The sequence below is a fragment of the Physeter macrocephalus genome, chromosome 14 (genome assembly GCF_002837175.3).
Source record: "Physeter macrocephalus isolate SW-GA chromosome 14, ASM283717v5, whole genome shotgun sequence".
Lineage (NCBI taxonomy): Eukaryota > Metazoa > Chordata > Mammalia > Artiodactyla > Physeteridae > Physeter > Physeter macrocephalus.
In genome coordinates this window covers 61,738,063-61,750,303 of record NC_041227.1, presented here as the reverse complement: position 1 = coordinate 61,750,303, position 12,241 = coordinate 61,738,063, and the positions used below count along the sequence as shown (strand labels likewise).

The 12,241-nt window shown below is 35.8% G+C and overlaps 1 pseudogene; it reads right to left on the bottom strand.

Moving 5' to 3' along the window:
• The window catches only part of LOC112064823 (acyl-coenzyme A synthetase ACSM1, mitochondrial-like), a 162,455-nt pseudogene extending 150,430 nt beyond the window's left edge, over window positions 1–12,025 (bottom strand).
• Between the last annotated feature and the right edge of the window lie 216 nt (window positions 12,026–12,241).

Here is a 12,241-nt window from a genome sequence, read left to right as displayed (position 1 = left end):
CACTCCACTGTGAGTGTAGCTCAAGGTCTGAGATCCCATTTTAAAGCATTTATAGTGCCAAGAGAAGCTGGGGGGAGGTGTGATCCAGCCAACTTCTTCTGGTCTACTGTAACCCCCTCCTCTTAAGTCACATAAAACCATGAAGAGCTTTCATGTTACTTAATAAAGATTATAATTTATTCCCCATGTGTCTCTCTTAGTTCCACATGGACAGTAGGTTACCCTCTGTGCCTCAGTTTTCTCACCTATGAAAAGGGTATAATAATACTACCTAGAAGGTAGTAAAGTTCAAATTAATTATTTTAAAAGGTCAAGTGTGTATAACAGTGCCTGGCATATAGTAGGTGCTCAATAAAATTACTGTTGTTATTATTATTACAACAAAATAAAAGAGGATAATTTAATTCCTGAATATTTGGGGAAATTATTTTTTAAATTAAGGTACCTCTAGAGGTGCAAGAAGTCAGTCTTGGAAGCTCCAGGGCCTTTTTCCCCTCACAAAAACATCAAGTAAACAACAATAGACTAAGTTGGCTTTGTAGGAATTTAGAAAAGAGTCACAAATCCACAGCAACTAACAAATGCCCAAACAATAAAAAGTCATAACCAAAATGGTAAGAAATTTTGTGGTGATTTTGCTTATTCTTGCACCACCCACTCTCTGATGTGGTACAGTGTAGTCAGAGGAAGCCACCCAATTCCCAGCCCCTCCCCTAGGATAGATGAAAAAGATTGAAACTTGTGTGCAACGTTTTGGCTTGTCTGGAGGCGGACTTAGGCACTGGTTTCTGTCTTGACTGACTTGGAGCTCAGATGGGTATTATGGCATACTGGAGGTATCTGAAAACAGTGGCACATGTCACAGTGTGTGGACACTGTAGACCTCTGGTTATCTAGGGATTAGAGACTACAGACAAAGAAAGAATAGAATATTTAAGTCCCCCAGAGGAAGCAGACTTTTAAGAAAGTTAAAACTTTAAAGAGCAGTCAAAGCTAGAAAAAAAAAGAAAAAAGCACATGCACAGGACCAGGAAAGACACATGCCAGAGAAGACCTTAAGTTAAAGAGTCACAAATCCACAGCAACTAACAAATGCCCAAACAATAAAAAGTCATAACCAAAATGGTAAGAAATTTTGTGGTGATTTTGCTTATTCTTGCACCAACTTCTCTCTAATGTGGTACAGTGTAGTCAGAGGAAGCCACCCAATTCCCAGCCCCTCCCCTAGGATAGATGAAAAAGATTGAAACTTGTGTGCAACGTTTTGGCTTGTCTGGAGGCGGACTTAGGCACTGGTTTCTGTCTTGACTGACTTGGAGCTCAGATGGGTATTATGGCATACTGGAGGTATCTGAAAACAGTGGCACATGTCACAGTGTGTGGACACTGTAGACCTCTGGTTATCTAGGGATTAGAGACTACAGACAAAGAAAGAATAGAATATTTAAGTCCCCCAGAGGAAGCAGACTTTTAAGAAAGTTAAAACTTTAAAGAGCAGTCAAAGCTAGAAAAAAAAAGAAAAAAGCACATGCACAGGACCAGGAAAGACACATGCCAGAGAAGACCTTAAGTTTTCATACTGAGCAGATTATATGTTGAAGGTCTTTCCCTGCATGGAGCCAGTCTGCAAAGACTGAGAGAGGAGGCTATATTTTTTAAATATCCAATTTTTAACAACAGATCACAAGGTCTACAAAGAAAAAGAGAAGCAGCCTATTCAAAGTAACAACATGAATCTCCAGAAACTGACCCTAAAGAGACATAGGCTGCAGTTACTAGACAAAGATTTTTTAAAAAAATTTTATTTATTTATTTTTGGCTGTGTTGGGTCTTCGTTTCTGTGCGTGGGCTTTCTCTAGTTGTAGTGAGCGAGGGCCACTCTTAATCACGGTGCACGGGCCTCTCACTGTCGCGGCCTCTCTTGTTGCGGAGCACAAGCTCCAGACATGCAGGCCCAGTAGTTGTGGCTCACGGGCCTAGTTGCTCTGTGGCATGTGGGATCTTCTCAGACCAGGGCTCGAACCCGTGTCCCCTGCATTGGCAGGCAGAGTCTCTACCACTGCGCCACTAGGGAAGCCCCCTGACAAAGATTTTTAAATGACTGTCTTAAATACACTGAAAGAGCTAAAGGAAAACACAAAGAACTAAAGCAAATCAGGAAAATAATATATGCACAAAATGAGAATATCAACAAAGAGATACACATTATAAAAAGAACCAAACAGAAATTCTGGAGCTGAGAAATACAATAACTGAATTGAAGACTTCACAAAGGGACTCAACAGCAGACTTGAGTAAGCAGAACAAAGAATCAGTAAACTTGAAGACAAGTCATCTAAAATTATTGAGTCAGGAGAGCAAAAAGAAAAATACAAGAAGAAAAATGAACAGAGCCTAAGAAACTTATGGGGCACAATCAAAGAGACCAATATACACATTATGGGAATATCAGAAGGAGAAGAAAGAGAGAAAATGGAGCATAGAACTTATCTGAAGTAATAATGGCTAAAAACTTCTCAAATTTGAGGAAAGGCATGGAGAGACAAATACAAGAGGCTCAATGAACTCCAAGCAGGAAAACCCAGACACCTAAAGAGAGACATTACAATCAAACTACAGAAGACAAAGACAAGAGAGCATCTTAAATGCAGCAAGAGAAAACTGACTCATCAGGTGAAATTCTTAATAAGATTACCAGTGGATTGAAGACCAGAAGGCAGTGAGATTATATATTTAAAGTGATAAGGAAGAAAAAACTGTCAACCAAAAATTCTATATCTAGCAAAATTGTCCGTCAAAAATGAGGGAGGATATGTATGGCTGAGTTGCTTCACTGTGCACATGAAACTGTCACAACATTGTTAATCAGCTATACTCCAATATAAATTTAAAAGTTTTTTTAAAATGAGGGAGAAATTAGGACATTCTCAGATTAAAAAAAAAACACACTGAGGGAGTTCATTATCCTTAGACTTTCCCTATAAGAAATGTTAAAAGGAGTTAAGTTGAAATGAAAGGACATTAGAGAGTAACTTAAATATAAAAGTATAAAGTTCTTTAATAAAGATAAAGACAAATATAAAAACAGTATTGTTATAATTTTGGTTCATAACTTCACTTTTTATTCTTTCACCGTATGGAAACCACAAAAGCATAAAAAATAATTATAAATCTATATTAATGGGTAGACAATATGTAAAGATATAGTTTGTGAAATCAATAACATAATATAGGAAGGTGCAAGGGAACTGGAAAACAGTAGGGTTTTGTATGTGAATGAAGTTAAGTTGTTATTAGTTTAAAATTAAGTGTTATAATTTGGAATGTTATATGTAATCCCAATGGTAATCACAAAGAAATTATCTACAGAATATTCCCAAAAGGAAATGAAAAGAAAAACAAAACATAACACTACAAAAAATCAACTAAATACAGAGGAAGGCAGTAAGGGATGAACTGAGGGACACAAAAGCTGTGACACCAAGGAATCAATTAACAATATGGCAATAGTAAATCATCCTTATCAGTAATTACTTTAAATGTAAGTGAATGAAATACCCCAATCAATAGAACTAGATTGGCAAAATGGATAAAAAAACTAGAATTCAACTATATGCTGTTGACAGAATTGTTACTTCCATGTTATTGAATATGATAAAACCAATCAAGAAAACTTTCAGAATATTTTTGCAGTAAAAATCTTATAATACAATATCAATTTAGAAAAGCAACACCATATTTATATTAAATCCAAATTTATATAATAGTATCCATTCATTCATTCAATATATATTTGCCAAGTTCTCATTATTTCTTAGGCACTGTTCTTAGACCAAAAGGATACAATGGTGAACAAGACATACATATACACATGTATGTAAACAGTTTTAAATGTTTATGGACAATTTTCATTTTCTTGTTTAAATCAAGTTTTTTATTTTCCCCAAGTAAAATGATTTTTTAAAGTTTTTTTAATTCCCCAAACAAAGCATGTTCAGAGTAAAAGTTCAGGCAATGCACAATCTTACTAACAGAAAAATTTCTTCAAATTTGTCATCACATTTTCACTCCCTGGAGGTCAACACTGATAATTGTTTGGTGTATAATCCTCCAGAAATTATTTCCCACATATGTGCAAACATGATCCTACCATCTTTGCCTTATATGATTGGAACAAAAGAGTGTGTCTCACCTGAGATAAGACTTATATACATACATACATGCATACAGACACACAGATATATGTATATACATATATTCATATCTAGGGAAAAATCAGTGCTATGAAAAAAAATATTCTCCAACAGATTAAGGAATGTTAGCAAGTATAAATGACTAGTTGTGCACTGTCTATATAAGGGGAACAGATTATATAATATTTCTGTATGAGTTTACAAAATGATAGAAAGTTTGGGGTATCAAGGTAAAAACAATTTTTGTTTTTATTCAGACAAAATTTTAGACTCCTAACTCTTGCAACTTGAAGAAGATATTGCTTAAGGATTTACGGCTTGGGGGGCTTAGAATTAATCTGATAATGTGATATTAAGATTAGCATGTTTTCAAAAGATAAAACACAACCTTTAAACTGGATATGAGATTTAAAGTTTTATGCAGTGAAGTTTGAAGCCAATGGAAATTGAGAAATAGATCTAAAAAATAAAACACTAACTCAGCAATAAAAAGGAATGAAGAAGTAATACACAAAACAATATAAATGAATCTCAAAAACATGCTGAGTAAAAGAAACCAGACACAAAAGAGTGCATCCTATATTAATCCATTTCTATGAAGCCCTAGGAAAGAGAAATATAATGGCTAGTGACAGCAAATTAGTGTCTACCTGGGGCTCAGGGTGGGGATGGGTGGGTATTGACTAGGAAAGGAAAAAAGGAAATTTTTGAGGTGATTGAAATGTTCTAAAACTTATTGAACTATCATATAAAGTGTGTGAATTGTATTCTAGGTAAATTATAGATAAATACAGTTGATTTAAATAAACAAAAACCTACATAGCTACTACTTGTTAATCTCTAACTAAAATATAAAGCAGGAAAATTGGAAAGGTAGATCAATTACTCATGTGATTGATGAATGAAATGATTCTGAATGTTGAAACACATAAGAATTTACTGCCTATAGAAAGGGCTTGACTTATTTTTAATTAAAATGAAATACAAGTAGAATTTCTATAATTTCTGTAAATTAATGATAGAATATGATAGATTTCATAGAATTTAAATCCTAATTGACATAGATAAAACACTTTCCCCAACAATGATATAACTCACATTCTCTTCCATTGCATTTGTAATATTTACTAACCTCCAGAAATTTCAAAAGTCAGAGTATGCTTTTTGACCACAATGGAATTAAGCTAGAAATCATTAATAAGAAGACAATGAGAAACCCACCTCAACTATCAGGAAACTAACTGATACATTTCTATGTAATCTATGGGCCAGAGAAGAATCAAAAGGCAAATAAAAAATATTTCGAACAGAATGGTACTAAAATATGACATATCAAAATTTGTATAATGTACCTAAAAGGAGTGCTTAGTGGGAAATTTATACTTTTAATGCATATATTGGAAAAGAAGGAAAGCTTAAAAGTAAGGACATAAGCTTCCATTTCAAGAAGCTAAAAAAAGAATAACAAATTAAATCAAGGGAGGATACAAGAAAAGAAACAATAAAGATAATAGTAGGCATCAACGGAATGGAGAGCAAATACACAAGAGAGAATATCAGTAAAACCCAAACTGGTTTTGAAAAGGTTTATAAAATTGGTAAACTCTTAAGAAGACTTATCAAGAAAAAAAAGAGAATAAACATATTAATCCCACATATGTGCAAACATGATCCTACCATCTTTGCCTTATATGATTGGAACAAAAGAGTGTGTCTCACCTGAGATAAGACTTATATACATACATACATGCATACAGACACACAGATATATGTATATACATATATTCATATCTAGGGAAAAATCAGTGCTATGAAAAAAAATATTCTCCAACAGATTAAGGAATGTTAGCAAGTATAAATGACTAGTTGTGCACTGTCTACATAAGGGGAACAGATTATATAATATTTCTGTATGAGTTTACAAAATGATAGAAAGTTTGGGGTATCAAGGTAAAAACAATTTTTGTTTTTATTCAGACAAAATTTTAGACTCCTAACTCTTGCAACTTGAAGAAGATATTGCTTAAGCATTTATGGTTTTGGGGGCTCAGAATTAATCTGATAATGTGATATTAAGATTAGCATGTTTTCAAAAGATAAAACACAACCTTTAAACTGGATATGAGATTTAAAGTTTTATGCAGTGAGGTATGAAGCCAAAGGAAAATTGAGAAATAGATCTAAAAAATAAAACACTAACTCAGCAATAAAAAGGAATGAAGAAGTAATACACAAAACAATATGAATGAATCTCAAAAACATGCTGAGTAAAAGAAACCAGACACAAAAGAGTGCATCCTATATTAATCCATTTCTATGAAGCCCTAGGAAAGAGAAATATAATGGCTAGTGACAGCAAATTAGTGTCTACCTGGGGCTCAGGGTGGGGATGGGTGGGTATTGACTAGGAAAGGAAAAAAGGAAATTTTTGAGGTGATTGAAATGTTCTAAAACTTATTGAACTATCATATGAAGTGTGTGAATTGTATTCTAGGTAAATTATAGATAAATACAGTTGATTTAAATAAACAAAAACCTACATAGCTACTACTTGTTAATCTCTAACTAAAATATAAAGCAGGAAAATTGGAAAGGTAGATCAATTACTCATGTGATTGATGAATGAAATGATTCTGAATGTTGAAACACATAAGAATTTACTGCCTATAGAAAGGGCTTGACTTATTTTTAATTAAAATGAAATACAAGTAGAATTTCTATAATTTCTGTAAATTAATGATAGAATATGATAGATTTCATAGAATTTAAATCCTAATTGACATAGATAAAACACTTTCCCCAACAATGATATAACTCACATTCTCTTCCATTGCATTTGTAATATTTACTAACCTCCAGAAATTTCAAAAGTCAGAGTATGCTTTTTGACCACAATGGAATTAAGCTAGAAATCATTAATAAGAAGACAATGAGAAACCCACCTCAACTATCAGGAAACTAACTGATACATTTCTATGTAATCTATGGGCCAGAGAAGAATCAAAAGGCAAATAAAAAATATTTCGAACAGAATGGTACTAAAATATGACATATCAAAATTTGTATAATGTACCTAAAAGGAGTGCTTAGTGGGAAATTTATACTTTTAATGCATATATTGGAAAAGAAGGAAGTCTTAAAAGTAAGGACATAAGCTTCTATTTCAAGAAGGTAAAAAAAGAATAACAAATTAAATCAAGGGAGGATACAAGGAAAGAAATAATAAAGATAACAGTAGGCATCAAAGGAATGGAGAGCAAATACACAAGAGAGAATATCAGTAAAACCAAAACTGGTTTTGAAAAGATTTATAAAATTGGTAAACTCTTAGGAAGACTTATCAAGAAAAAAAAAAGAGAATAAACATATTAAAAGTATCAAGAATAAAAAGTATACATTATTACAAATCGTACAGACATTAAAATAGCAATAATAAAAATATTAATAACTTTATGTCAAAAAATAACTTTATGACATTTTGAATGAAATGAACAAATTGCTAAAAAAATTTAACTTTCCAAAGTTGATGAATAGAAATCTTAATAACCTATCTATTAAAAAAAAAGTTAAATCCTTTACTAAAAGCTTTTCTGCAATGAAAACCCCAGATTTTATGTCTAAATATTTTGATATGCATGCTAGTGTGCTGAGTTTGACCTGAAAAACTGCTGGGTTTTGTTTTTTTAGGAAAACAGTGATAATTATATTTCAATTATATCTCAATAAAACCACAACAAAAAATAGTGATAACTTTTAAATTCTTTACAAAGCGCTTAGAAGAGCACCTGGTACATAGTAAATGTTCGTTAAATATGTACTGAATGAATAAATAAAAAAGAACAACTCTGGAATATAAATAAGGAAATTCAGGGTTAAATTAAATCTAAAGATGACCCCAATTACTGGTGGGCCAACCCCAGCTCCAGGTGCCCCAACCCCATGGTCAGCTATCCCAGGATCCAGCTTTATCCATCAGTGGGCCAAGATCAGCCCTGGAACATCCCAGGCCACATGGCCAGCCACATCAGGAACCAGCCTTGCCTACAGGCTGGCAACCACTACATGAGACAGGAAATGTCAGCCAACCAGTCTGGGGGCCAGCCTTGACTACCAGTGCACCCACGGTAGTTGGCCATGCCACAACAGAAGGACCAACATAGCCTACAGAAGGGGGAACCCTAGAGCATATAACCCTAGAGCATATAACTCTGGTTACCAGAGGGGAGTGTGCTGCTGGGCCCATAGGACATCTCCTACATTAGGCCACTTCTCCAAGATCAGGAACCACTTATGTAGGAATGTTAAAAGGCAAAGAAATAAAATCATCTATACCCACAATAAGTAGTTAATGGATATGCAAAAGAAAAATATGTAAAATATGTCATCAAAAACAACAAACATGGGGGGGAACAGTAAAAATGTAGGGTGGTTAGAATGCATTTGACCTTAGGAGATCATCAACTTAAAAAAACAACATATATATATATATATATGTCATGACAACCACAAACCGAAAACCTATAATAGGTACACACACAGAAGAGTGAAAGAAATTCAAGCATAATACTAAACATGGTCATCAAATCACAAGGGAAGAGAGGAAAAAAAGAAGAAAGGAACAAAAAAGGAACTACCAAAACAACCAGAAAACAGCAAAATGGCAATAAGTACATACCTAGCAATAATTACTTAAATATAAATGGATTAATATTCTAATCAAAAGACATAGAGTAGCTAAATTGATTAAAAAAAAAAGACCCATTATATCTTGTGAAGAGACTCACTTCGGATCTAAAGTCACACACAGACTGAAAAAGTGAGGGGATGGAAAAAAATATTCCATATAAATGGAAGTGAAAAAAAAAAAAGCTGGTGTGCCAATACACATATCAGACAAAATAGACTTTAAAACAAAGAGCGGGGCTTCCCTGGTGGCACAGTGGTTAAGAATCCACCTGCCAATGCAGGGGACACAGGTTCAAGCCCTGGGGTTAGAAGATCCCACATGCTGCGGAGCAAATAAGCCTGGGCACCACAACTACTGAGCCTGCACTCTACAGCCCACAAGCCACACCTACTGAAGTCTGTGTTCTTAGAGCCCATGCTCCGCAACAAGAGAGGACACTGCAATGAGAAGCCCGCATACCACAACGAAGAGTAACCTCCATTCGCCACAACTAGAGAAAGCCTGCGCACAGCAACAAAGACCCAACACAGCCAAAAATAAATAAATTAAATAAATTTTAAAAAATAGAAATAAAAAAATAAAACAGAGAGCGTAATGGGACACAAAGAAGGACATTTCATAATGATAAAGGAATCAATCCAACAAGAAGATATAACAATTGTAAATATATATGCAGCCAACATAAGAGCACCTAATGCATAAAGCAAATACAGTTGACCCTTGAACAACACAGGTTTGAACTGTGTGGGTTCTGTTGCATTTCTATACACTAACAATTAACTATCACAGAGAAAATTAAGAAAACAATCCCATTTACAATTGCATCAAAAAGAATAAAAGACCTAGGAATAATTCTAACCGAAGAGGTAAAAAACTTGTATCCCGAAAACACATGTTAGGTACTCACTAATTCCTAACTGAATGAATGAATGCAGTATCAAAGAGACAGAATGAATGATTTTGGACATGAACGTGACCTCTCATGAATTGACTTGGGAGGCTGCTCCATGAATCAGTTGGAGTGTAGTATCCTTGGAGCCTAGAGTAATATAGAGTTTAATTCCCAAGGATAGTCAGGGGTTGTATATTGGTGGCCTGAATGAGTGACTATATTCCACCTCTGGACGTATGTTGCCTGGCTTATGCTAAAAAAAGTTACATTAAAATGTTGGATTTCTCACTTAACGTTTTTAGTAAGTAAAATGTGTTGAAAATTGAGTCAAAATAAATTCTGTCTATTTGTTATGGTTTGGATTGTGTTGTTGATTAGGCTACGGATCAGTTTATGAATGATGCTTGTTAAGTTGTAAGGGGAGGCCCAGAAAGCCAGAGTGGACTATGGTGGCATGCCCTCTAGAAGGTCTTCCATGGGAGCAACATCAATCCATACAGTGCTCATAAGGCAAGTTTCAAAATTAATGTATTCCACAAATGTGTACTGAGGGATTGCTAGGTGTCAGACACCATACGTCACTAGAGAGACACTGATCATGATCAAGGCAATTGGAAAAGTAGAAACAGATCAGAAATGTTGTGAGAATGACTATGAATGGGGTGGAGATGCTGGGGGTAGGAGAAATTTGGAGAGATGGAGGAATTGACAATGACCCAACAAAGACGTGGCATTCCCTGGGCAAATATTTACATGGTGATAATATCCAAGGGTTGATATGTGAACTAATAAGGACTTTATGAAGACAAATGCAGAAAAAAAATGATGGCCTCTCCAGCCATTTCTCATGATTCAAAAGGTCTAACCAGAGTTTTGGTCTGGGCAGTGATGAAAGTCAGTGTGTAGTCTGAAGGCAGAGATGTTTGGACATCATCAGATTGTGAGACCAGGTTAAACAGTGGATTATAGAATCAGACAGCCTGGACCCAAATCCTGCTCCTTCACTTATTAAGTATGTGAATTCTTTAGGTTATTTGAACCTTTGGAACCTCAGTTTCCTCAGCTGGAAAATGGGGATAATTAAAGTGTCCATCTAATCAGAATATTAAGTGCAAAGTGCTTGACATGACACATAAAAAAAAGGCTCTCCATAACGGAGAACTCTATTTTCCTTGGAGTTATTATGGAAATTCAGAAAAAGGAAAAAGATGGAGGTAGGAAAAAAGTCCCTATGAAAGGCATGTAAGCTTTGAATACTAACATATGAATGTATGTTCATGGGAAATTAAAAACACATCAACTCTCTGACTCCATCTCAGGTGAATTCTTTCTTCTGTACAAAGACCGTGTTGAGTGGGTTTTCACAATGTGGACATTACCAGCTGGGACTTAGTAGCTGGAACACCACCCACTGTCTACCCCAACTCCTAGTGTCACCACTGCTCCTCTCTTGGTCTGTCTCTTGGTAAAAGACAAACCAAGAACGTGCATTTTTCTGCAGAGACCACAGGGACAGGTTTCTCTGGACACACCCTAAAGCCACACGCTCAAGTAGGTAGTTGATAGGGAAGACTCCAGATGTACTTGCCATCCTCATAGGAAGATAGATGACATGATTTTGTTACATGGTCAGATGTCCATGTGCACAGTCAGGTTGCCTGTACCCTCCATCTCGGTGTGGCCTGAAGTCAAGCCCAAGTGTGATGAGATGAATTCTAGTTAGACTCACAGTTCCAGTAGCTGAAGGTGAGAGTTCAGACCAACATCAACTTGCTGACCTGTGATTAGAACTTGACACTTGGTCACAAATATCTGACTGTGTACCAGATACTTTCACCTGCTGTCTTGTTTCTTAAATGAGATTATCCCCATTTCACGGATAAAACCACTGGGGCTCAGAGAATTGAGGAAGTGTCCAGGCTGAGAACTGAAGCCCAAAACATAAGCTTTTCATGATACTTGTAAGCTTAGCCAGAAGCCATTCTTAGTTCTGCGCCCCTCAACCTAGTAGGAGCAAGAGGTCAATCCTGTCCTCACCCCCCATCATGGGTGCCTCCTTACCTTCTCCATTTGAGTCCAGTAGTCCAGCACATCACTTGCAAAGTTAAATTCCTCAGGTGTATCATAGTCATTCCATCTTGGGGCTCCAACTCCCGATAAAGACCGGCAGCGCAGGCGCTGAGGGGCAGGGTGGAGGCCACAGAGGGATTTATGGATGCCCCAGAGGACCCGGAACTTCATCAGCCGTTGCATGGTGGAGAGTCCTCAGGAAGCAGGCACAGAATTCTCAGGCCGCCACCTGCCTTGGGAGGAGATGGCTAAGTAGGTTGGTCATCAGAGCAGGAATTTCTTCCACAAAATGAAGGCACATTCCTGGTTAACTGCTAGAATGATAACTTTGTTTCAGCTCACTGGAATTTGGAAGGCACAGCTTATGGATTTAGGTGGGGATTTCTCTTCCCAGATGAG